The sequence below is a fragment of the Thunnus thynnus genome, chromosome 23 (genome assembly GCF_963924715.1).
Source record: "Thunnus thynnus chromosome 23, fThuThy2.1, whole genome shotgun sequence".
Lineage (NCBI taxonomy): Eukaryota > Metazoa > Chordata > Actinopteri > Scombriformes > Scombridae > Thunnus > Thunnus thynnus.
Window position 1 is genome coordinate 11888152 of NC_089539.1, and position 27957 is coordinate 11916108.

Here is a 27957-nt window from a genome sequence, read left to right on the forward strand (position 1 = left end):
AAAATTGTCCCTGATCTGGCAGAAATGTGTTACACAATCAACCTATTTTATTTGGCTGCTCTAAGTGGGATTTGAAATTGCTGGAGAAAAAAAAAAGGTGATTACATTTAAGTTGGCTGTCAATATCTCCGGACTTTTTCTCCTCTGGTTTTCAAGCTCCCACAGTCGGCGTGTTCATCAGTCTTAACGTCTGCCAAGAATGTGCCATCTTCTTATGCAAACAACATGTGAGAAGAAGTTTGTACAAGTTCGCCTTGTTTTGTCAATGCACAGTAGCATCGGCGCCTCACCCGAGGCAAATATATAAACACATTACATAACAAAAGCCACCCCTCTGAACGTGTCATCATAATTTATGAACTTACAGCAGCTCCAATAATGCAAGTCAACCAACATATAAGTCTCTTAGGGATTAGAAGTGACAGTTACCCAAAAGAGCTTGAGGAGAATTCATATAAAGTCACTCTAGCATTTTTTACCCCTGATCTTCTCGCAGGGGTCATCTCAGGATATGTAGTGTTAAGAGGCTCATAGCCATCAGTGACAGGAAGAGATATGACCCCAAGCTGCTTCATATCAGATGTAACTCTCTGACCAAGTTAGGTGTAAACAATAATGGTAAGGAAGCAGGTATCTGGTTGCTATCAAAGTGACATTGTCTTACCATAATATATCCTGGCCTGTATAAACTGGTTTTAAAGTACACAAAACCCCAGAGAAAGTTTGGAGAAGGTGTCGGAGCCTGAAAATATAACATGATACTGCAACATGTTGAGTGTTTTGCCTCCTTACTGATTTTAGCACAAAACTGTCATGCAGATTTAAAGGGGATCATTTTAGAGAAATTGATCAATAAGCTAGTGAAATTATTAGACAGTAGACACACAGTTAAAGATATAAAAACATGTTCAAAGTGCACGGGAGTATTTCACACTCAGCAGCGGTATGTTCGTAATGTCATGCTGTAAAAAACACATCTGTCTGTCTCCTCAATGAAAAGAAACGACAGCAGTTTACACACTGGTGCGGCTCTCCACAGATCTCTGCCAGTCGGTTAGTAAGGGAGGAGGACACACCTGCACACACAAAAACACACACACACACACACATCCTATTTGTCCAACAGCCCTGCATGAATGTCAACACTGTCTTCACTGCACAGACATCGCAATGGTGGGCACAAACTCTAGGTCAACATTGAGTTGTTTGAATATAAAATGCGTACTATTGTCTTTTCTAAGTTACACCCATTGAAAGCAATTATGTATTTAAATCTGTGAGATGGTGCGTAACTTTGGTCTCGGGCACACACACACGTTTTTATCTCATGTTAAATCATCCGTCGCGAAAACTCTTTGTTTTGGCCCCACTCTCCCCTCAGGACTTGTCAACATTATTAGGAGCAACTGCACATGACTCAGTTGTGAATACCCCTCGGCCTGGACGAGCGTTACTACATGTATTTATCACGTGTCTACCCTTTTTTCACACAGTGCACGGACATGCCTTATGGTGAGCTACAGATGACTAATCCATGGCATGTGAAAGTGCAGCTCAGTGGTTGGATTCTTTACACTTTTCATTAAAAATGATGGTAAAAATATGTGGTCGCTGACAAGGAGAGAGAGACAGAAAACAGTCTGGACGTGATGAGTGCTGTATTCATGATGAAGTCTTAATGTGTGGAAGACATGCTTGGTCTGTCCTGCACTGGAACTGAGTAATGTGGGAGAGGTGAAGGGCGTTGTTCACACACGCACACACACACACACACACACAAGAGCACACGCAGAGCTGTCATGTTTGTGTGTGTGTGTGTGTGATGTGGATTGGTGGGCCAGTAATGATAATGTAAAGTGCACTGGGGCGTTCGACACCAGCACTGCTGCTGTGTGTGTGTCTATAGGCCACCTGTCCTGTGTTGATGACAGAGAAACACCTGTGTCTCATATTGGAAGACATCTAGAACCATCCACTTTTATCGAAATATAAAATCTAATTATGAATATTATCAGTAGAGTATAAAATAATCCCAGCAAATTTACACAAACCATCAGAAAAAAACACATGAACATAAATTTAATTTATTTTGAATTCACAAAGTATACAAGCTATATAAAATAAAAGTAGGCCTACTACCAACTAAACTTAATAATGATATCCATAGACTTACATGGCTTCAGGTGACTACATTTTGGTTATGTATAGTGTGTTTTATTAGATACAATGGCAAGATCACATGGTTCTCTGCAGGGTTATTGTTGAAATTATTTCACGTCTCTGTCTGCAGGTCCCACTGCTGCCGCTAGTTAAAACGGGGTCGCTACTGTTGCAATTTTTTTGTCATTTCTACACCGGATTGGCAGCGACTAAAAGATAGAAGGAAAATAAAGATGTCTCACTCTGATGGGATCTCTGCCTACCACAAGCAACATGCTAGGGACCTCCCAGTGTAGTCTCTATAAAAACTGTATGGCTAATCCATAAATTAACCTACTTCCACAAAAAGATCAGATAGTCCTCTATGTTAATTCACCAGTAAATCATCTACCACCAGTAAATACACCTAGCTGAAGCACATTATATTAATATTAATTGAGCAAATGTTTTATTCATTGAGTGAATTAATTTTGTATGCATAAAAGAAATGTGCATATCCTTGCAGGATGTTGAGCTGACACAATACAAGAGAAATTAAATGCATTTCTGTGTGTCCTATTTAAGTAATTCTTAAATAAATAAATAAATAAAGCCAGTGTAGACTATAAATATTACCCTTCATTGCCAGATCTGTTTCCACCAAGACGGAGCATCGTCATCATAAGGTTGCTGCAAAATTGGGAGTAAAATACACCTTCATTGTTCAACTGTAAAAGCTGCAAAATGATGTCAGTTTTCACACCAAAGACAACATCCATGACACAATCTCGTATAAGAGCGCATGCGTCGACGTCCACGGTTATCGCCGATGAGTGAACCCGTGTTCTCGAAAGCCTAATAGACGATCTTCGGTCGCTGCTGGTTTTGACAGCTGCGGGGGAGCTGGTGAGGAGAGCGAAGGATCCGTGTGGACCACAGCTTGCTGCTGCAGCGGCTGAGTGGGGGGACGGACACACCGGCCGGGAACAGTCCCTCAGACACACACACACACACCTCATCATTTCCTACAGCACCAACACACACTCACCGGTCGGCGGAGGAGACAGCAACCGGTTCACAGCAGACGGTAAGTTTGGATATTCCTTTAAAATCTTTTTCTTTTTATGATGGGGGGAGATTTTTTTTCCTCTCCTGTTGTCTTCTCCATCATCATATGTGGCTTGAGAATAATGGTGCAGTGGATGTGTCAAATCTGTGCATATTCGTCTGCCATAGCAATCCAGTGATGCTGGGTTCCTCATGATGACCAGGTGCAAATAATACAGCAATATGGAGGCGACTGACGCCGATTGCGGTGTTTTTTATCCGGATTCTGGTGGAGCATCAAAAGGCAAAAGACCATTGCAGCCTGTGCACTCACTCCCCGCACTGCATGCACCGCATCTTGAGGAGCGACCATCAATAGAGGGAGGGAAAGCCGACGAGTTGATTTGCTGTTGTAGTGAATGATTTTTTATTCACTGGTGGCTGCAGCAGGGATTCTGCTTATTGTTGCAGCCAGGCCCGCAGACAGCGCTGAGCCGATTATTTGATGTCTGTCAGCGATGCTGCCAGCTGTAGCTCAGCTCTTCTGTGTCATTTTAAGTGTTAAGACTGAAAGGCAGGCAGGAAACCCACCTAGGCCTCGGTTTCTGATTTCAGATTTAAAGATGTGAATAGTCAGCAGGTGTCTATTGATCAGCGGGGAGGAGAGGGAGGAGGGGGCTTGGGGCAGCAATTCTTTTACTGCTCTTTAATTTTTTTTAAAAAAGAGGACAAAGCATGTTGGGAAAATCACTGTAATATTCCAAGCAAATTGGAAAGGGTTCATCATCTGTTGGGTTCAATGATTTCAAGATTATTGGTGTAAACATATTAAACCCAAGATTTAAGGGAATCAGTCTCATTTGCATTCAACATACAGAACACAGTTTCTGTTTATGTGCAGATAGTATCACAGTGGCTGTATTTGATATGATGATATGGACTGTAGGGCCAAATTCTGTGAGTGTGTATGATTAAGTGTGTGTGTGATGAAATATACAGATAACCAACAGGCTTGTGGTTTATTTTCCATTGTGGCCACATGATATTCTGTTCTGTTGCAGTGCTTTTAGTATAAAATATGTTTTTGATTATGGATATAACAGATACTTGGTGTTATTGTTGGACTTGTGTAGTATCTAGGCACCGGGTATCACATTTGACTGCAAAACAATCCATGAAAAGGAAGAATTATTTTGATGATAATAAGAATCCCACTATCTGAGAGTGTGAGGTTGAACGTGTCAGTTTATTTCATGCCGTGTTAATATTTACAGCCAGCATGTACTGTTGTTGTAACACAATATGACGTGATGTGTTGTGTCCATGCTGACCTTCAGCCACACCTCATGCAAACAGATATATATATATATATATATATATATATATATATATATATATGTAGATTCTGTGAGTTTATATTCCATTTGTAAATTCTGAGTCAGTTTTGCGCCTTAGCTATTTTCTCTTAAATAATGCAGAACGACTCTGCCGTCTTCTCATTTAGTTGGTAAATGTGATCGGTTGCTGTGAACTGGAAACCCACTGTTGTGTTGTGCGGACTCGTAGATGCGCCAGAACGCTTATATCAGGCTGTTAACCCACATTTTGAAAGTTCCAGTCAGCATTTCATACTGTATCTCTAACAGCATGCAGGAACACCGTGAGAGCTGAGATGAAACAGGAGACATGTCTTACTATCTCTCTCTGATTTGTGTGTTTTCCTCTCTAAAAATGTTTCAACCTTCAGATGAGGCCGTTATGAATACAATACTGACTTCTCGTTTAGTGGAAAGATAGTACTCTGCATTCATTTCATAGTATTGCTTTGCAAAAGTGGAACTCCACTACAGAACAGGCCTTTCTCATAGAAGATGTGTCAACATGTCACAGTAGGAAAAGCATGTGTAAATAATAAAATTAACGAGGGCTGAATTAACTGCTGTCAGAGGGACACATTAATGTTACAGAGCCATCGTAAATGTTATTAGTGCTACACATGCTGTGAGAAAGGCTTACTGTCCTCTATGTATCATTACAGTATTCCCACATTTTAAAAACAGTGAATATTAGATGTTAATTTTACCAAATACTTACAAAAAGCCAGTAGTTATTTCAATTTGTTTCTGCTATTAATCATTTAGTAAGATTAGGAGTGATTTTCTCAAATGCCGACTTCTCTTTGAAAATGAAACATAACATGTAATGCAGTGGCATGTCATGGCATGGCAGGTATTATGTGTTGGCACCATAGTCACCATTGCGAGTTCTTCCCCATGACACGTCACAAGACACGACTTGAGTCTCCATGTGACAACTCCCCAGACTGCTGCTGCAGAGCCAGGACTGAACCATTACTCATGCCAGCTGCAATGTCATCGTCACTCTCCCGCTCTCCCGTTTATCCACGGCCCATTAGGTCCAAGTCAGGTGATGGAGCTTATGGTCGGGTTTAGGTGCATTCTCATTTTGATGACACAATTATGAGACAAGGCAGATGATGCATGATATTGCTTTCAGACCGTTTGGGGTTGAGACCATTTACTGGAAAAGACCACACAATATTCAATTATTTAATAATAATAATTTCTAACATAAGCTTTTGAGTGAATAGTTTCTCTTTCTAAAACATGGGAGGAAACCTTTATTGAAGTGTTGATACAATATTATTCCAATATTATTTTTATTGCTGATATTTAATTAGGGCTGCAACTAACGATTATTACAATCTTTTTCTCTAAAAAAACATTAAAACGGTCAAAAATGTCCATCACAGTCTGTGGTGATGTCAGAAAATGTCAAATTTGAGAACCTGAAACCATCAAATTTGGGGCATTGTTTTAAAAAATCATTAATCGACTATCAAAATAGTGGATGATTCATTTTCTGTCACTCAACTGATCAATTAATTGAGTAATGGCTACAGCTCTAGTCCATAGCATCCCTAATATACTGAGGAAATGCTGTGAGTCCATCTGTGTGTGCATCTTAATAATGTTGCTCATGTTTTTGTGTTTTTATAACAGTGCATACTGTACTGCAATTAAGGTTTGTATTCTCCAGCCCTGCACTGCTTCAGGCTGTGCTGCAACACAGAAACAATGCTTCTTTTTTTTTTAATTCATCCCCAGAGGTTGTTGAGCTCTCTCACTACATAAGCAACCACCAATGAAGTATGCAGCTGCACATGTTAATGAAGTCATAATAGGAGGGGTTTTTGTCTCAGTGTAGATTTATAAACTCCTGGCTCACATCTATGTGGAAGCTGCAGCCAAATTAATACAATTAGCATCATAGATTCTTCTGTATCCTTTGGGTTAATAGCATCAGCACCCTGTGGCGATGATGGTGGGTTGGAAGGGTGGGGGTGGGAGGGGTATAAACACAACCCCCGCACCCCGCTATAACCCGCACCCTTGGCTTACATCTGGACATGTTTGGGTGGCTGTTTTCATTAAGGTAGTGGGACACATTAAATTAGCATGACTGGCTAAAGATTGATGAATTGGAAAACGGGGGAGAGTTAAGGCTGGAGTGTGACATTCTGCCGCTGTTGGTTGATTTCTTAGAGAGCCGGAGCACCATGGAGCAGATGCTTTTGTTCTCTGTGCCTTCCATAGAAGACAAATGGGTGTTTGTCTTTTTTTTTAAACTCTTTTTTTGGAAAATGATGTAATTGCTTGGAGATGGGCGAGACCCAGTTTGTGCACAATGAAGGCGCTATGAGGACTTGAAGTGTTAGGCATGATTTCAGTAAAACAGTTTAATCTCAGGTAAGATAAGGTCCTCCTGGAGGTTTTTCTACCAATTTGATTTGGTAAAGGGGACATATCATGCTTTGTGATTTTCTGTCATTTATATATGTAAAAAAAATTAGAGATGTATTTTTTTTCACTTCCAATCCAATTCTGATACCTGAATTTGGATATCTGTTGATACCGATACAAGAGATCTTTTTTCTTGATTATGATTATGATTATGATTATGATTATGGTCATGATTATGATTATTATTGTTGTTGTTGTTGCTGTTGATATTATGTATAATGCATTAAATTTAAATGTATTCCAAAGCAATTTATTTGAACTGTAGGTTAAGTAGGCTTCACATACAAACAGGTGTAGGAGTGTGAATTGCTATGGCAACTCTTTTAATGTTTTGAAAAACTTGAACAAATCAAGTGTACAGCAATGCATTATCAATTACTAGTAAGTAGATATCTATACTTTTTTTTCTGGACCAGTTGTGTTTGTTATCGGCCGTAGGGCGTTGGCTAGTGGCTGCCATTTTAGCTTAGCTTCTTAGCCAGGTAGGTAAATACAGGGTTTTGGGGGGGTTTTTTGCTAATTGCTCTGGTTTATTTCAATGTTCTTCCACTGTATGATCACCACTGCCGCTGTTTATTCTGAACGTGAGAGGTTCCCTTCATGGTCAGTGTTAACCTTTCCTGCTTCAGCGTCCAGCCCGTAGGTGGGAAGCACAGGGGAGACTTTGTGTTCTGCACCAGGGTTGAAGTTGTCGCTAACTTCGGGGCTAACCCCCTTCACTTAAACCAGCAGATGGCAAGCACGACACAGGAACTTGGCTTGGGTCTTGAGGAGCTGTAGCATTTATTTATTGACAAAAAGGCTAAACTGTACATACATTGCTCTGCTACATTCACTGCTATACTGCTAACTTCATACTCTCACCGTCACATGCTCTCTCTCTCTCTCTCTCAAGCGCACACTCGCTATGCACACAACCTATGCACTATCCCTCAAAGGAGCTACAGTACTTGTAGAACACTATGAAATCTGGATCGGTATGTGGATTGGTACGTGGATCGGTAATGTCAGTCCGATATCCGATGAGTGAATTATGTCAGTATCAGCACCTGATATTGATACTGGATTGGACATTCCCAACTCTAGTAAATTGCTCCCTGAAAGTCAAAAGCCGTGGCTTCAGCCTGCTCTGAACACTCCGTTTGCAAAGTTACCTCTACTTCCTCCTTGTCATGACATCAGATTGTTTGCGTATGCCCACAAATGGCCGTTTGGTCTGTAGTCTTTTTTGCTAAGGTTGTTCCACAGGTTGTTTGCAATGTCCACTTGCACATTTTGGATTGGATTCAGGCTGGAAAATGTGCAGATGTATTTGAGAAGTTTATATTTGAGTAAAGAACGCACAAAATAAGTGAAATCCTACTACTAATGTTTGTTGATGTATCCTCCGGAACCACCAGTAGTCCAGGAGCAGCTTCCAGAAGCTAACCAATCAGAACAGAGCAGGCTCATTGGGAGGAAGGCCTTAAAGAGACAGGATCTAAAACAGCCTGTTTCAGACAGAGGCTGAACCGAGGGGCTGCATAAAGGGCCAATCTAAAATAAATAGAGTTTTTTTGAACAGTAAATCATGGAAAGATATTCCAGGAGAGAGAAAATGTGGATGAACCTGTACAGCACCTTGAATCTACTTCTGTATATGAAAAGTGCTTTATTAATAAAACTGCCCTGCCTTGCCTTGTCATGACACGTCCCCTTAAACAACAATGGGAAATTGTGGCAAGCTTTTTTCTCGATTTTATAGACAAACAATCAATTGAGAAAATAGTGAATTGACAATAAAAAATAATCATTAGCTCTAGCCCTCCACTACACACCTAACTCATGATAAGAGTATATACAGTTTAAAGTCCTTCATTTAACTGTCTTGATTGAGTCATTAACTGAGGTTTATAAACCAAGAGAGGAGAGGAGAGGAGTAAAAAATGGGAAACTAGATCTGCAGTGAAGAGGAATAAAGTGAAGAAGAATGGAGAGGAGAGGAGCGACGTGCTGCTGCGATCACCAGCTGTGCTAGGCCACATCTGAAGTAGAGCAAGAGACTGGAGATTAATAAAAGGAGACATAGCGTGTTGTTATACCACATATACTCATTTGTGTATACACTCGCATGATAAATAAGCTCAGTAGGTCTACATTCCCACTTTTATTCACTCCTTTCACCTCTGTTTTATTAGTGGATTGATGACTTATCAGACTTTTTATTTCACATGTAGGCTTGAGTCTATTTGCAGGCCGCAGAGGATTTGTTTGTGTGGATCAGGTGGGCAACAGATGGGAGAGTGGGTGAAAGCAGAGGAGCTGCCAGACTGGTAGTAGCTGTCACTTGCTGAGTGTAAAAACAAATCAGCATATCTGTCTGAACAGCCGATTTAATTTTATATACTGAGCCATATGCAGGCAAAGATGTTTTGTTTTGACTGCAGTTTCATTTGAGTCTTGGCTGGCATATATTTTCTGTATATATTATTCTAAATATCTTTATGTGGTTGAATTTTTGAAAAGAGGACCTCACATTTCGCTATGTATTTGGATGAGAAAGAAAAAAAAGTAAACTTATATTGAGGGCGTATATGGTCATATATATCCTCTTTTTTAATCAGTGTTAGGGAAACAAAGGAGGAATGTTCAAATCCCAGTGGAGGGAGCTTAATTCATCGTACAGTAGGCTTAAAAACAATATTACCCCCATCCACCAGAATCTTTGTCACAGCTCTAAAATGATTAGTGAGGATTTAGGTCAAAGAAGCCATTAAAGAGCTCCTCTTATCACACCCAACATCCAATTGGTTCAAGGCACCAGCATCACATGATGGGTGTGAACCAACCAGCTTTAACAATAATTATCAAAGATATTTTTTACAGGGCATAATTGAATTTGTCAGCTATTACAGATTTTCTTTTTTTTTTTTTACTTTACTTGCTGCCATGGAGAACCACATCATCACTTTATATGGGAGGATAAAGAAACTAATCTTTAAGCTCATTTTTTTTCATAGGTAGATATCTCTTTTTTTTTTAACCCCCAACCATAAGGAGAGATAAGTTGGATGGAAAATTTATCCAAGGGCTTTCACACATGATTTGTAGAGTGTGTAATTATGTATTGGTTTTTTGAGCTATTGCAATGGCCAGAAGCAGACAGTGTTCACACCTCACTTACACAGGACACTAATACTCCCTGTGGCAACACTGGTGTCATTTCAGGTGCAATATTCTGGCAACACTCATGATTGTGTGGTTGCTGTGGAGTATAGTGATCATTGTGGGAAGAGAGGGTATGATTTGTACATGTATGTATACTCATGCATAAGTGTCCAATTTCTGTGCAATTCAGGGATCTCTTAGAAACAAGACTTGTCCGGTCCCAGTTGTTCAGGGGACACTTTGAATCGAGCATCTGCTAATCATCAATATGTGTATGGTGTGGGAAGAGCGGCTCCAGTTCAATGGAGCCTGCATGTGTCCTCGGTCCTACTCGTCTGACCCCGGAGAGAAGGCCTTTCTGAGGCCAGCCCGCCCTCAGTAAGAGCCCTCTGGTTGTACTGAAAGAATGCCTTTGTAGAAAAAGATAAACTGTCCATCGAGCGGATGAGGAGGACGGAGAACAGAGCCGGCCCTCAGTGTGGAAAAGTCATCTATCAGCTTAAGATGTGTCTGTTCACTGATAAACCAATTAGACAGACAGACCCTCGTGTTTACAGGCCTTGAAGCAAGAAAGAGAGGCATCTAACATCTGTCTCTTTAAACATGTTTTGTTTATTCCGACGTTTAATTTTATTTGAACCGCTTGACCCACATGCACACATGTCCAGAATGTGCAGGGAGTATGGAAACCACCCTTATGCAACAACTCAGATCTTTCATTATTACACTAGCAATAGTATTTTTTAATGTGTATAAATACTACACACTGTTCAGTTTATCAGTATTGCATACTGTATTACATAGAGAAATACCTAACTCTTTCAACTCTGAGACATGTAAGTCATGTTTAAGCATTACTTATGTATATTTTGCTAAAAATATAAAACTTTTATCTGTTTTTATAGTTTGATATTTCAATAATAAAAGATTGATTTTGTCAACATCCTTTAAACATGTATGAGTAATGGATAATTGATTACAATTTTGTGCTATCAGTCTTCTTGTGTTATTTAGGATGTTGGAATCCTCATTTGAAATCACATGTACATATATAAGATGCTGCTCTAGGGGATTATGATGAAATTTTCAATGGGTTATATAAAAAGATGCACATACAGTGTGTGTGTGTGTGTGTGTGTGTGAGCATTTACATTCTAAAAATAGGCCAAACTGTGACATTGTATAACACACATCTCCCCTGGTGTACTAAATGCTTAAAGCAAAAGATATGTCATCAAATATACTCAGGAAATTGCTAAATATTAACTTTTTGCCCCAGATTACAAGGAGAAATCTGGCAGGGATGCTGTTTTTAGCTATAAAGATAACCATGTGAGGAAATGCTGAGATACTCACTTTATCAGAGGAGATACATCTTATATAAAATTTTTACAGCTATCGGGACGAATAGATAATGAAGATTACTGAATACATTTTAGGGTAGAACACTCCCGTAAGTCATATCTGGAACTATACTGGCCACTGCAAATGCAAGTGTTTGGTTTATTTGTTAAAAAGGGAATTTGATGATCACCCTTTAGATGTAAACAGTAGGCTACATTAACCAATAGCACATATTTCATGTCAACAGACTTGATGCAGACCAGGCTCTGGGGGAATGTGACTTATTGTAAGAATAACTCATTTTCTGTTTGTTCTTAGTCAGCATCATGGACGTCGGCTGATAAAAGTCAGTGGTGTTTTACATCAGTGTTAACGCCCCACCCTGCCACTCTAGCCACTCTGTCCTCTCTGTCTCTTTCACCCTTAAAACTGCTGAGCTGAATGTTTTTTTTTTGGGTCGCCGGATATTCTGCATTGTCCTATCAGAGCCAGGGTGCTTTACTCACCTTGCCTTTTTGCTCCCTGACGTAATGCACCCATGGCTGCTGTTGTAGCACTTTAGCTTATCGCAGTTGCACGTGAGGTATGAGACTACTGCGTTCTAGATATAAATGTCTCATAGAGTACGTAGAGGAAAATCCAGCATATGTTACAGAAACAAGTGTGTTTTTTCTCGATTCTATTAGTTATTTTCTCAGTTATGATAATGCATATCATCATAGCATGAAACAAAGTCTGAGTGATTCTCTGTGGCTGGTACTGATCAAAAGGAAGAACAGATAGTGGTCAGGCTTTTCTATCAAATTGGTTAATGTCTCTCCAACTCTGCTACTCTGCTCTCCTGCTCTGTTTTGAGAGGAAGAGATAACCTTGGTGTCCCTGCTCAGATTGCTAAGATACACAGTGATGATACACTCAGCTAGACTGAAATCAGGCACACTGAGCATGTACATGCAGACATGTAGGGTCAAGATTTCTACTCCGTGTATATTCAGACATCAGTCATCACCTTGTCATTTGTTGAGAGGTTTTTGCTATTTTTGGTCGTCACTACAAATTATTTTCCGGCACAGATGCAACATGACATCTTCCAATTTTGTGATCATGTATCAGATCAAAACAAAAAAAAAATTTCTTTAGTTAATATGTTATCCGCATAACCCATTTCTTAATGATGGAACTGTTTCCTAACATCGTATTGCACTAGCATGCAGATAATTAACTGTTTTAATGACTTGGCTCGAAGCCAGTAAGTACAGTTTTGGCGAGACAGCCATATGTCTCACTAACAAACGTCTGTTATATAGTTTTTCCGCTCTCGTAAAGGGACATGGCAAGGGAGGGAAATTGTTGAGTGTGTGACTCTGTTGAACTCTTTGTTGTAGCTCAACTATCTTCACCAGCTAGTCGCTAACTTTGTCTGTCTGAAGATAGGTGCTAGTAAGGTAGCATACAGTGGGTATATTAGTGGGGGGTTTTTCAGAAAACAACTGACACACTGATGAGAGCTGTAGTGAATCGAAACAGTAAAGTTGCAGGCCATAAAACCAAAATAATGAGCTAAAAGATGCACACTTCGTAGAGCTGAGGGGAGCTGCCAACATTATGACCCCTTTCACATTTCACATAGCCATGTTATCCATTGTAAATATGAAGATATTGATTTCGTTTTGCGGTGCAAATGCTATCCAACAAGTCATTTGAATGCATTTACATTCTTTAAAATCGTAATCACTTCCTTGCCTGGGAGGGCCGCACACTGCTCTGCGCTATGCCTATTTACCCAGCTCCCCCCCGCCCCAGTGTTCTCCCAGCATTTTCCCACCATATGCACACTGCTGTTATTGACCCTCAACCCACTCCATCTCTCCTCCACTCTCTGCTCTGATCCATGACTCACAAAGCCCATTTAACCTTTACCCAGCTAAATGCGAGCCAGCACTCAGTTGCTACCCACTGGCTGCAAGCATCAAATATCACTTTTTTGTAGTTTCTGCTATTTTTTATTGAATTGTTGAGAAATATTGCTGTTGGTGGAGCTGATATTTTCATCTATGTCTTTATGTATGCCTGTCATGTGTAGTATTTATATAAATTTTTGTTCATAACATATGTACCTTTTAAACCCTAATATTATTTTTTGGGAAAATACTGTGTATAAGAAAATAAAGACTAACCTTGAAAGAAAGAAGAGGAAACTGCCTCATAGAGTTGGTATTGATGACTGCAATGTACCACTCAGCCCTTTCTGAAGCACAGGAAACCCCTTTGCTTTGTTATTTATTCATTCAAGCCACTCATCCATTACAGCTATGTGATACCTTAGCTACAAGATATTTACTCTACAAAAGGTCCATTAATAAGTGGAAGAGCAGCTACTTTTCTAAAATAGGTATCACATACATTTCCCACGGTGGTTTCCTCTTTGTACATACTCACATAACCAGGTAGCACAAGCTATCAGATGTCAGGGGAGTGTCCCATAACTGTTGGATCACATTAACTGTCACATGTTTGGTCAGCAATGATACAGTCAATACTGTCATCTCCTGTTATTTTCCTACAGTTTGGAGCTCTATCTATCTATCTTTCTATCTATCTATCTATCTATCTATCTATCTATCTATCTATCTATCTATCTATCTATCTATCTATCCATTTGTCTATCAATGTATATGTCTATCATCTATCCATCAATGTACATATGTATTGATCTATCTGTACACCAGTGTTGATCAGTATTTCTGCTCATTTCCCCCCCTGTTCCGATAACTGAGGAATACACGCTGGCCTACAGGCTGCTGTTAGAGTGGTGGTTGCCCACCACTCTATCAGTTATCTATCAGACCCACCCTTCCTCTCCATCAAGAGTCTTTCATGATTTCATGGAAGATCTGAATGATGTTTACCTGCCTTAAAATACACTATACATCAAAGAGAATATAATATAGAATACATTTCTTTGTGCCCAGGAGGCTGATAACAATGGAGAAATACTTTTTCCATGTATGAAAGAATTTCGTGTCAGAACTGTTGGTTATTTTTTAGGTCATAGATTGTTTTGTTAAAGTGTTAAGTATCTTCCAAAAAGTACTGGTGAAGGTCAGGTTAGTGGCCATTTTTTCCTCTTTGGTAATGCAGTTTCCCTCCATGGTGACAGTTTTTGGACATATTTGTCTCCCCACATGATATAATTTTGCGGGGTTCAGGTAGCAACTTAACTCACAATCATAAATCACAGCTACAGAACCTCCTACTTAATGTAATATTTTTTGACAACAAACTGGCCCCAAACATGGGGCTCCATAAAACAAACTTTGAGTTTCCCTTAATTGCTATTTACTCCTGGGCTGTTACATTGAATTATATCGTACTGTGTTTTTTCCCATCCAGACTCTTGTAAGTGAAATTCTGTGGCAGTAGGGTGCACATTTGCCTTGAACTTTGATGAGTCTTCAATCAAGATTATTTTTGCATCTGAGAAACATTGCTGCAGCCTGCAGCTCTAAACTGATCAGGCTGCTCCTAGCTCACACTCTGTGATGTTAGTGGGATCAAGGTTTAGATAATGTAGCCTGTTACACTCTCTTGACTAGTTTGCACCACAGGTGCTGTGCTACAAGTTACCTCCTGTAGCAAGATTGATCTTTAGGTTTTGTAGCCGTAAGAGATGACTCATGCTTGAATAATTGATAAAAATTCTCACAAATATATGCGAAAATATGTTTCTCATCTTCTTTCTTAGAAGCACCACCACTGCTTTGGTGTATCAAAGCCAGGCCACAAAATACAATATTGAATGCTTTGCCTCTCTTGGCAGGGTCGTATTTGAGATGATTGGTGATATACTGCACTTATTTTGTCTGATAAATAGGGGAGGGATACAAGATTAAAATAAGGTTTAGGATTTGTTTATGGTTGTTAAAAATCAGTCCATGAAACCAAATTGAAGAGATAACAAATGTGTCATTCAAATTAACTCATTTGTTCAAACACAGGGTTTTCATACATTAGACCCAAACCAGAACATTCACATTAACACACTAATTGATAGTGTGTATCAGGTATCACCGATCCATAAGTGTCAGCACATGAGAGTTGTATTGACACCGAGATTATTGATCCTGGGATTAGGGTTGGGGACCCGGAGGGCATCAGTGTAGCTGAAAGCAGACGCCCCTGTTTTTAGACAGCTGTGTGATCCTTCACAGACTCATTAAAGCAGACTGGATGGAGTTGAGTGGGTTAACTCTGTTTATCTTGTTTAGTTAAAATCCCAGCGGTCAGATGAGCCTTTTGTTAGACACAATCTCCCCTAGCAAAAGGACAGAGGTTCAGTAATCTTAATAGACCAATCATTTCCATGGCCAGTCATGTACGTTATGTGCTTTTTTTCTATAACTGTATAAACTGCAAACAAAATGCACCAGGGGAGGCAAAAGATGTGTTTTTCTTAAATGAACAGTGAGTTAATAGTATTATGGACACCACAATGTTAATATCCCTCAAAGAGGCACAGCATTTAATAGACCAGTAAATAAAATAGACACATTTGCACAGATGGAGTTGTGGACTGTCCCAGAGTAAACCCTGGGCTGCTTTGCTGTGAGGTACATTCATTAGCACAGACAGCATGTTTTTAAAGCACCAAAGTGCTGACAGCAGCCTTTGTATAGAGATAGCTGCAGTCTCTCTTTTACAGCTGGGTCCATGCTGTCTGGCGTGCCACGAGCTCAGCACCGCTGGCCAACAAGTCTGTAGAGTCCCACGGGTTGCAGTGAATAGCCTGTGTGTATGTGTGCAATGAGAGATTGAGTGATAGCAAGCTGCTAGGGTCTGCTACTTTGGCAGGTCCAGTACAGACCCTCGCTGTACATGTGATATTTTTTCTCCCAGTATTATTGATCTTGGCTCAGATTTTTGGTGAACTGTCATAAGATTTTTTTGGACCACTCATCTTAATGGGTCATTTAGGCTAGTGCTGAGGCTTAAAAGATGATGTATTTTCTGAAAGAAAGTGCCAATGTGGTTGGAAAATTTTTTGTTAAAATGCATATTTTATGATCTAAAGGAAGTAGAGCTGAAACAATTAGTTAATTGACACCAAAAATCCCCTGGTTCAGCTTTCCAAATGTGAGGATTTTCTGCTGTTATATCAATTTATATTTAATATCTTTGGACTGTTTGTTGGACAAAACAAGATAATTGAAAACATTATCTTTGGCTCTGGGAAGTTAATGGACAGTTTTTCATTGCTTATTGACAAAATGTCAAAAAGTAATTTGTAGTTGCAGCACTACAGGAAATACTTGGAGCCAATTCAAGGACAAATGTCTTTGTAGATATAGGGTTATGGTCTCTTGGTGACATATTTTCATATTGATCACCTTAAGTTGGTCTGAATTTTTGGTATGGCACCCTTTGTCCCGCAAGCATAAGTCTGAATCTGTTTGTTGTTCATCTGCTCTCTCCTGTCAGCAAAGGACTGCTCCTAACATCATCCACATTGGCTGTTGTTTATATTGGTTACTTGACTTGAAATTGAACACCAGTTGGATCTTTAGTCTGCTCACCAGAGGTGGAGAAAGGAAGAGGTGTTGACTAGTTTTTGAAGAGCTGTGAGAAATTGGCAGGTGTGGAAGGAGCAACCCTTGAAATATTGCTTTCTCCTGCTTCAAAAGCCATGTAAGGGTGTCAAAGAATAGAGGCCTCCTTAATTTCATGATTGGTGTCAAATAATGAGGTTATTGGGACACACACACAGACAATTTTCTCAGCGGATTCTCAGCTAAGGTGTCCAATTAGCACAAAAGCAGACATTTTCATCTGAAAGGTTTTACTGTAGCAAAAGTGTGGTATTTGCTTGCATTAAACCTTTGAGCCTTTCAGACTGACGCAACTGATTCTGTTGTTTGTTTTGTTCACTGGATTTGACTGCAAGTCACCAAATGTTGTTTCATTGTGAATTTGTTTAATGAAAATCAGGGCAAAGGTGGGAACCAAATAGATTTGTGTTCACGTGTATGAACTGCAGTATAATAGATGCATGTGTGTCCAATTCATGCTACAGTGATCCTACGCACCGCAGCAAGGAAGCAACAACATCACCGCATTACTGAACCATGACAGCATCCAAATAAGTCTAACCGAGCTCATTTTGCTGCTCAGGTAAGGTCATGAATCACGTTCAGTCACATCATTCAGGAAGTCCTCAGGAACATTTGCATGTGGCTTGTTTTGCTTTATTAAGGCTTCTTTTGTTCGCCCACAAAATGTAGCTGCATTAACAAAGTTGAGAGCTACACGGCGAAAGCCGTGCGATTGAGCTATTGAGTGTTTATTTGACTTCTAGGGCCATTAACAAATACAGCACTTAAAAATGCGAAAGCACACAGGCATGTTCATTCAGCTAACACGAGAGCCCCGGTTACATTTAGATTAGAGCAACTGTTTTGTCTGTTGGTGTAGCCTCAAGTCCTTTTTCAGAAGTGGACTGTTAATGTCAAGTCTAGCCATTCTGCTGAAGTGCTTGTTTTAGAGCTTTCACATTCAATCTAGTGGAACTGCAACGTGGAGTGTAATTAGTCACTTTGTGTTAAGCGAGTGCTTTCACAGACACGCAGGGATTATCACATCTCACACCAATCCTGTACACCCTACTTATTAGCAATTTTACACTCACTGTTAACTTATGGTCCCCAAACTGTTCATGCTGTCCCATCTGAAATGTTGAGAACATGTTTTTCTTTTAACGTTGATATTAAAATGTATTGGTCTGTTTGTGCATTTCTAAATACATTTAGGAGGAAACGTAATTGCTGCCTGGTTTACAGTTGCTAGAAATGTTTGTTTTTTTTCAATCCTGGAAGTCTTTGTCCTGTACAGAAGTCAAAGGGAGGCAGTCGGAGCGGTTGATTGGTTGTCCAGAGCACAGAACATAGACATCGGAGATTGGGGTTTGTGTTCTGTGTCCCACATGTTGTTAGGTTTAGGACAGGGGTTAGGGGTTAAATACAGAAAAAGTCAACATCCTGTCTGTTGACTTTTTCAATACTGAACTATGAGGATAGGCACTATGATGATACAATGTGGATATTATGTATATTGCAGATTTTTTCATACCATTTATACCATGGCACAGTAGCTATCCATTCAATGTCTGTGGGTATATGAGGCTATTGTGGGCAATGTTGTAATTAAAGGAACAAATTTCTATATAATTTTTGAATCAATATGATGAAATAACTTTGTTTATTGGTATTGAATTTGCTGAATTACATTTGCCGACATTCCTGTCTGGTTATTTAAGTTTTGAACAGTTTCTCGATTGGTTTTGCAGAAAATGTGCTCCATCATGAATTATGGTAAAAGTGTTTATACCTTAATGGCGGATTATCATGCTTTAGTTGCCGGGTGCAGATATTGAAGGAAAAATAAATTGAATACATTGGCATGGAATGTTTTGCAGATGTGTTCACTACATTGTGTGTTGGTTACTGTAATTTAGTGTTATGTGAATGTAAATTTTAGGAGACAGAGTTGAATAGTCAGGTGCTTTCGCCTTTGGTGGCAGGGCTGGTGTGTATATCAGCAAAACCAACTCAGTTTCAGTGCATTTAGATGAAAATACTGCATATGTACATATTTAATAATGGTGATTGTTTAGGATCATAATTTATGCAAACATGCTACATTTTTCTTGATTGGGTAGACCTAGCAGTAAGAGAGGTCATACGGTATCTGAAAAATAGTTCATGGTTGTTCACATCTGGGTTAATCTTTGTCAAAGTGCACTTGGGTTGATGGTCAGAGCATCCCTTCAAGCTCCATCAAAATATTTAGTTGGGAGTGACATGAAATATCATGTTTGATATGCTGTGAGAAGGACATATGTCCATACTAACATACACACAAGCACCCTGAGGGAGGTTTAACTTCAGTCCTCATGTTCTTTGATCTTTTCTAAAAATAGCGGATTTAGTAATGTCATCTTCTGTCATCACTCATTTCTAGTTTTGATCTCCTTTCAAAGAATCTTGTGTCGCACGATTGCTGGAGGGTATACCAATTACACAGCCGTGAGATGCTTTGTTTGTCTGCTGTGAGACGAGCAGTGGAGTGAGAGTCACGAGTCAGTGTTGTCTTTTCTCAGTAACGATAAAGCTACAATCTGCCATCGCTCTTCATACTGTGGCTTTGTTGAACCATTAAGAAAAAAAAAATGATATTCCATTTACAGCAATCTCACTTGGTTACAGCTGCACTGCCAGACAGAATGTAGTAAGTGTAATATGTGCACTTCACTGTCATAGTAAGCCGTTGTGCTGTGACTGTGCAGCCTTTGTGTTTGCTTGCCGCCTCCTCATCACAGCTTTAAGCCTGAGAACAAGGTTTTGTGAAGAGTCCTAAATTAATGAGATCACACAGAGAAATCCCTCTCTACTGCTGTTACTAATATTAGGAGGCCTCAATCCTCATCTTCTGTGTTAGGTGGAAGATATGCAGTCAATATTAGGTGTCTCCAAGGCATCCTATAGGTCTATACCCTCTACTGTTTGCCCACCCTTGTCAACAGCTCTTTGTCTACCTCCCTCTCATTTCCACATTTCCATTTCTCCTCTCATTTTCACTCTCATTGGTTTCCCTCCATCTTTGTCTTTCCCTTGCCTCCCTTTTGTGTCATTCCCTTAGATAAGATGGTCTCTAGGGTGCCGGATGACATTTTTCCAGCGCGTCTTTGACATGTCATGTCACTGATGACCAAGCTCTGCTCGGTTAAGCGCTCTGGGTCTTATTCTGCTTCTGACTCTCTCCATGGTGATGAGAGTTACAGCCTCTCAGATCTTGGTGGATTTTTAGCAGTGTTGGTCAGGCTCAGGTCTTTTTGGGAGGATAGTTTCCACTTGTACTTAATCATGTTTGTGTTAGTAGTGTGTTAGTATTAATAGGCCTGTTTTTTTTTAATGAATCATTCAGCATCGTTACTACATATGAAGGCTTTCCTCTGTTTTCACTTCTGTTTACTACATCATGCGCAATGCCCCAGAGGCCAGATGTTGGGTTTCATTATGTTGGCTAAATCAGTATTAGGTTCACATTAATCTTTTGAACCCCAGGCAGGTTTTACTCGCTTTTCACTCCTGTTATTTATAGACTTATGCTATAGTCACTACAATTCTTAGCTAGGCATGCCATTCAAATATGTGTTTCAGGATAAGAAATAATAATTTAGTAAGTAAGTTTCAATGCATCAGTTGGGCGATGTTAAACTTTATACTCTTCTGTGATTGTAGATAATGATTCAGGATACAATGGTCACCTAAAAGGTTGCATGAGTATTTCTGCTTCTGTATGCTTTGGGGAAGTTGTTTGATTTAAACTTAACAAAACCTATTATAGCTACATAATATTTCTTTGGAGATGTTTGATTTTACATGACAGAAACATCTATCCAAATCAGTATCAGATGTATTGTTTTTCTAAAACCCTTGCAAGGGTATATCATCAACATCCAAAGGTTGGATAGCATAATCTAAAATATATACAGTAGACCCTTTTCACAGCAGACATTCTCACTTGTCATAGTAGGAAAAGCACAGGTGTTACTAATAACATCAACGAAGGCTCAGTTCTATTCAAATGTGACAGTGAGCCAGTGAACACACACAACACTAGGACCCTGACACCAAAGCAGTTAAATATAACTCAGCCATCATTAATTTGTCAAAAGGAATTCTGTTTAAAAGGCTTATTGTCAGATTTATCTGGGTAAAAATAAGTATCACATAAAGTGTTTATTATAGAATAGATAGCCGTTCCTGTTTCATGTTGGCTCACTTTAGTTCATTCAAATTTATCCAAAAGTATTCTTACCAGATACAGATCCTGAACTTCTGGACTGCTCTTTGGTCTTATTGGTCGATTGGAGGTTTGGTTAGGGGTCACAGGTTGTATCCATCCTCAGTTTAATTATATGCAAGATTTAGACTGTTTATTTACTGAAAACTGTGGTGAGAGTAAATTTAGGTCGCTAAGAGATTCACAGTGTGAATTAAATACATTTGGTTTGCTGTACATCCTTATATGTACATGTATATGTAATCCACAGCCTTTTTCAATATTGCATTTGTATTTAAATAGAGTGTAAGATTAACCACAGCAGCTTTTATCTCTTGTGGAGCGCCGAGGTAAATCCAAACACCCCGCTTCTTAGCATAGGGCTGCTTTCTGTAAAGTTGAACAGTTCTTTGTTCTATCTGTGTGTGTAGGAGTGCATGTTTGTGTTATATGAGGTTTTCAAGTCCCCCCCGTGTAGCCCTGGGAGGCGTTCCCCTGCATAGCCTGCAGAAATCCTGCATTAACATAGAAATCAAACTCAATGGCAGGCCCCTCTCTCGCTGTGACTGATTGAATTGAGCCAAGTGTCACAGGAGAAGTATTTCATCTGCGCTGATGCTGGCCAAACTGCCCGTATTTTTTAGCTATCTCACAAATCATCTCCTTTTCTACAGTCTGTTTCTTCTTCTGTAGCTTCAGACCTCCCACTCCTCTGCTGGTCCTTGTCATGTTCATGTTTCCTCTCCCTCTCTGCCTCACTCTCGCTTTCATAAACTCCCTCCTTCAGGGCTGCAAAATGAGCCTGATGATTGGATCTAGTCCCCCGAGAGCTCTCATACCTGGACGTTTTTACAATATGCTCCCCTTCAAATCCAGAACGCTTAGCAGAGGATCAGCAGCAGAGGAATGCTACTTCCTACTGTTTCCTAATCTCGATTTATCTTTCTTGTTCTTACCGTCTCCGTGTGCATGTTTGACATTGTTGATGACTCCATTGTGTGCATTGTGTGGTGTCGAGTGGGAACAGTGGGGATGGGAGAGTTGTCCCTTTAACCTCTTGAAGGAAGGAAAAAAAAACTTTCTAGCGGCAGTAAATCTCTCTGATTAAACTCAGCTCTGTCTGACTAGTCTTTTTGTATGGACTGGACTGTGTGTGTGTGTGTGTGTGTGTGTGTGTGTGTGTGTGTGTGTGTGTGTTCTCTGTCATCTGAATGATGTTCACAGACTGTTAAAATTAAAAAAAAACATTCAAGTAGCCATGGTAACCAAGCTTCCTTCTTTGGTTCTGTCTCTACACACACATACAAACACTTCAAGGGAATGTCTGGGTTTGAACTGTTCAAGAGACTTAAAAGCAGCTGGAAAGGCCAACCTCACATACCTTGAGAAAAGTGTTTAAAATCACACTATTTCTGCTACTTTTGCTATTTTTGCCGAGTCACTGTCCAAATAAATCCATGTTCCAAATGAAATTTGGTGATTTTTGACTTTTCAGATAAACTGAATTGTATAAGCATTCCTTTATATGTTGAGAAAATCCACTTACTACTTCGGCTAAATTGGATTAGCTGAAAAATGCATTGTCAAAAAAAGAGCTATTTTTCATGAAAAGCTGATGTTTAGGAGATACAGTAAAAGCTGAAAACTGTTTTCACCATTGAAGTGTGAAAACGACTAGTTTTAACAGTGAGGGAGCACAGTGATAGATCAGTGATTTAGTACTTTCCAACCCCAGGAACTTTTTTAAGTTCTCAGATACTTTATCATTTTAACTGCACAAATCTATTTCCAGCTTCAGTTCCTCAGCTTTAGTGTCCAGAAACAGAACAGAAGCCTCAAAACGGCAATAATTTTTATTTAAAGAACAACATAATGACACCTTTTAGTTGTCACGTTGCAAAAACAATATTCATGTGGTTGCTTTTTAATGTCTTGTGGTGCTGTTTGGCTTATTCACAGATGCAGTGAAAATGCAAAAACAAATTCTTCATGCTTCATTCTACATGCCAGGTGGTTTTAGGACATTGTATCTATATGACAGAATGACACGGTGCACTAAACCCAACCTGGCAACTATCTTAATGAGGTCATTTGTCATTTTCTGTGACTATAGGAACATGTAGACAGATGTACGCCGGCACAGAACACACACACACACACACACTCACACACACAGTGTAATAAACAACCTCTAGGCCTACCAAAATCTTGTCACACACAGATGTCTGATACTCGATGAGCAAACTACCTTCAGGCTCTTACAGACAAACAGTCGTCACTGTCCAGGTGCTACTGCGTTCTTTTTTTTTTTTTTTGCTTGTTCTGCTGATTTCATTAGAACCAAGTCACTGTGGGCACACTTCTTACCATCGGAGTGTGTGGCAATTTGACACTGCACAACTCTGTGCGTTTAAATATGCAAGATAGTTTTCTCAACTTGAAATAAAAAGGCAGTTGTGAACACCTTCAACCTCTTGTCTTTGTTGATGTGGTTGTGGATTTTCTGTGGTTCACATTTACCAGCTCCAGGGCATCTGCTTGCTGGAAATCAGATGTGTTGAAAACACACTCATTCATATATACACATTCATACGTGGCGGTGTAGATAGCTACTGTCTCCTCTGGTATTGTTAGTGGGAGAGAATGGGCAGATAAAATGAGGACAGAGACATTTGGATGGAAGCTTACACCTGCTTTTGTAAAGCAGTTATAATGCTCCAGTTGTACTATTAACTGAAAACTTTCCTCAACAATGATTGCAATACCATCAAGCCTGCAGAAGACAACAGGCAGTAAAGAAATGCTTTTACATATAATATTGGAATGGTCCACACTGACTAAAACTTCACAGTTATAAAAAAATGCTTATTTTCCACATGGACTTTGATGTAATTTTAGGATGAGGTTTTAACAAGCTCCATGATTGTGTAATACTATAACTTTTTGTCCAAATATCATCAAATTTTCCCTAGACATATTTATTTTGATGTGAGGTTGAATGAGTTGACACTGTAGTTTGGGCCATAATGCCTTCACAAGCTGGTTCACAGTACAAATACACATAGTGTAGTGAAAGCTAGATAGTGCATCTGGTACCTCTTTAAAAAAAGTATGTAATATTTATATATATATATATATATATATATATATATATAACTCTGATTTAAGAAGTGCTTCACACATCAAAAAGTATTTTTGATTTAAAAATCGAAAAAAAGTCAAAAAAGTATTTTTGATGTCTGCTTCAGATATCAGATATACCACTGAGCCACTGTGTGACACTGTCAATGTCTGACAGCAGACATTGCTGCAGCACTGCGAGCCTCCTCCACCTGCAGCTGCTGATGTTCTTCTTTAGATGAGAATCATTAAGGTAGTGAGTATACCTGCAGAGAAAAGCACGGCCTAGAGAACATCTTTCCATAAGCTGTGGGAGGCTGCTTTCTTTGCAAGTCGAGCAAAGAACTCTTTGATGTGAGCCTGTAAAGACTGCACAATGACTTTTTCCACAGCTGGATCGTGTAGTAATATCACAGACTCCAGCAGGTGCCTCCCACAAAACTTCTTTGCCAGGTCTGTCAGCACAGCCTTGCAGACTTTCTTTGTGCTCTTCACGTCCGGGCAGAAGCCTTCAGTTACACCGAGTCCCTCCAAAGTCTGGTTCACCAGTCTCTTTGTGTGGGTGACCCACTCCTCCTGGCTCTGGTTCTGGAGAGCGTGACACACTCTCTGACCGTGAGCAGGGTAACGAACAACCAGAGCTGGTTCTCACTTTCTGCCTCGGGTGTAGACTCATGACCTAAGAGACAATGTATCGGAAGACTCCATAGTTGGTTGTTGTTGGTCCACTGTGACAAGTTGTTTTCCTTCTTGAGGATTTTCTCTGAATGTATAAATACTGTTTCAAAGCCTGCCATGAAGAGAATTTTAATGCAAAAATCCTGAATCCTGCATAGGACTGGGTAATGACTCGTAATACTTGAGAGTATAGAACAAAATGTGTCTGTGGCACCAAGTATCAAAACATCTCATTTATCGAAAGTAAGGTATTGAATGTCTTGTTTTAAACTGGGTGTTTTTTGGAGCTGTAGAGTCAGAGGGAATATTTCCTGCAGATAAATAGGTAGCTGTGGCTGCTGAGGCACTTCAGCACCAACCCCAGATTCCAAATACTAAAACTTACTATGAATTAGATCTGGTGGTGTTGTCATAGTTAAACCAATAGTTAACCATCATAGACTGTATATAAAGTATTATAGATTGTTATTTTGGTATTTTACTTACGTAACAGATCTGAAGGAGGTATGGAAAGGAGGTTATGGGGGTGAGGATGGTGGTGCCATGTCTACTAAATATTTTTAGTTTTAAGTATTTCATTTTTTTGTTGTTGTTTTGTTTTGGTTGCATGCATGCGCTTACGTGTGTGTGTGTTAATATTGTCTAGGAATTAGGAAGGTAGAAGTGGATGTACAGGCCAGGCAGTCAGGTTAGTATCTTAAGTGTGTTTTTTCTGGCAGCTGCTACTGTCGCTGATTGCTGAGGCCCCTCAGCCTAGGGGATTACAGCAGGCACATACACACACACACACACACACACATTTCTATTCACGCCTGGGGTCAGTTATTTTATCAGTCTGCAAAATACCCCCCCTGCGCCTCCACCCCGCACCATACACACACACACATGTACACACACACACAAACATTCACTCGCGTGCAGTGTGTTAGTTCCCAGTTGATCCATAAAGTCAGGTAGCTAATTGAAATGGAGATAGATAGTAAGTTTAAGTGGTATTGCACTGAGCTCAGCTTTACTAATCAGACCTACAGTATAGTTTGATGATACTTTAGTTGATATAAGGACATCTAGGGAAACACTGGGCTTTATCACCAGGGAATGTTTAGACATTCAGAGTTTACATTTCACATTCACACTGTTGTGATAGAGATATTTGAGTTCCTTGCTGAAGATGTGAACAAATCAGATCTATTTTTGTTTCATTAGTTCTTTGTTTAACAGTGTTCGGGATTCATGCTATTCAGAATTAAAACAAGAACTTTATATTGTGATATACTGTAAAAGACTTGTCAGGTCCCTCCTGTATTGGTTGGTAAGCAATGCCATCAAAATCTGTTCAGAGTCAGCATACTGGATTTTGCGGTAGCAGATTCAAATAACACCCAGTGTCCACACATTTATATATTTAACATTATGTTTTAAATCATGTTGTGAGTGTCGAGACCTTACCAGAGCATCTGCCATGTGAGCAAAAATATTGTAGCCTTTGTTATCTTTCTCATGTTCCACTGAAAAACAACACATGACCATATATCAAATTAGGTCAAGAAGAATGACAATTGTTTGAATGGCTCCGATTGGACAATATATATTTCACACTTTGCTGGCTCACTAGTTCCCAACTTTGCAATGGCTGATTCAAATAAACTGAAGGCTCCCATTTATTTTTATATAAATACATTCTATGTTATCAGGACTATTCACTTGGTCATTTTAAGTAATTTCTTGGATCCTTTTGACATTTCACCTGCAATTTGGACAAAGAGGTTGTGGCTTCTCTGTCAGTTTTCTTATGTTGCTTTAAAAAATACAAATCAGTTCTTTCACAGCTACTAACAAGCCTTCAACATAATTTGACTCACATGTATTGCAGTGAAGTTACTTACGATGTTTGTCCATTAGCTTTTTACATCATTTTGTCCACTCTTGTCTCTTACTTGCATACACATTTTTGTTTCACAGTTTATATCTTCATATTGTCCAACCCCACTGTGATGTGTGATGGTCTTGATGCTCTTGGCTCAGCGTGGTTTATTCATACAAAAAAAATAAGAAAACATAATGTCAGTGGCGCCATTTCGTTAAATATACAATAGAACATATTAAATGAAGTAAATTGCATTTTTGTTTTAGTGCCCAGGATCTCTCTTTTTTCCGTCTCCATGGTAATGTGTTGGAGCTTAGGGTCAGGTCTGCTAGCTTTTCTCTCCTTCTCTCTCTCTTTTTCTACTCTGTCTCTGTATGTCTCCTCTACCCCCCCTTCTCTTTCGCTCTGATGATAAAGCGCTTTTAGATTTGCCCGTTAATAATGCATGTTTCTGATTCCCACTCGCCTTTTCACTTTTTCATGTCTTTTCTCTCTCTCTCTCTCTCTCTCTCTCTCTCTCTCTCACTCTCTCTCCCATCATCCTCACTCTGCCTCTCCTGCCGGGGTTTTCTGATGTCTCGGTGCGTTCCTGTCTCCGTTCGTTAACATCTCCCCCTCTTTTTCCCTCTCTCAGCCTCATCTGTGTCTGCCCTCTCCGGTCTCAGTTCGGCTCAGTTCAATTTGCTTCAGTTCAGCAGAGATCAGATCAATGCTGCTCAGTTCAGATCGGTTCAGTCCAAGTTATTCAATTTTATTTAATTCAACTTGATGTATTTCAATTCAGGTCATTCAGTTCTCTCCTTCATTTCAGGTACACTTGATTAAATTCAGATTCAGTTAAATTCCAATGTGCTGATCTTATGTAATGACAAATAACATCAAATAGCTGCCGTCTTCCCTGTGTTTGGCTCCCTACCTCTTTATCGTTCTGTTTCTATGGTAACGTGTCACAGC

At 39.6% G+C, this 27957-nt stretch overlaps 1 protein-coding gene across 5 annotated transcripts in view; it reads left to right on the plus strand.

Annotated features, from left to right (window-relative positions):
* The first annotated feature begins 2967 nt into the window (after positions 1-2967).
* nrcama (neuronal cell adhesion molecule a) overlaps positions 2968-27957 on the plus strand; it is a 64964-nt gene continuing 39974 nt past the window's right edge. The window contains exon 1 of one of the 5 annotated variants that reach the window (XM_067581586.1): positions 2968-3226. The gene's annotated coding sequence lies outside the window, so the exon portion shown is untranslated. The remainder of the gene's footprint in view (positions 3227-27957) is intronic. The other 4 variants (XM_067581583.1, XM_067581584.1, XM_067581585.1 and 1 more) reach the window with 4 other exon arrangements.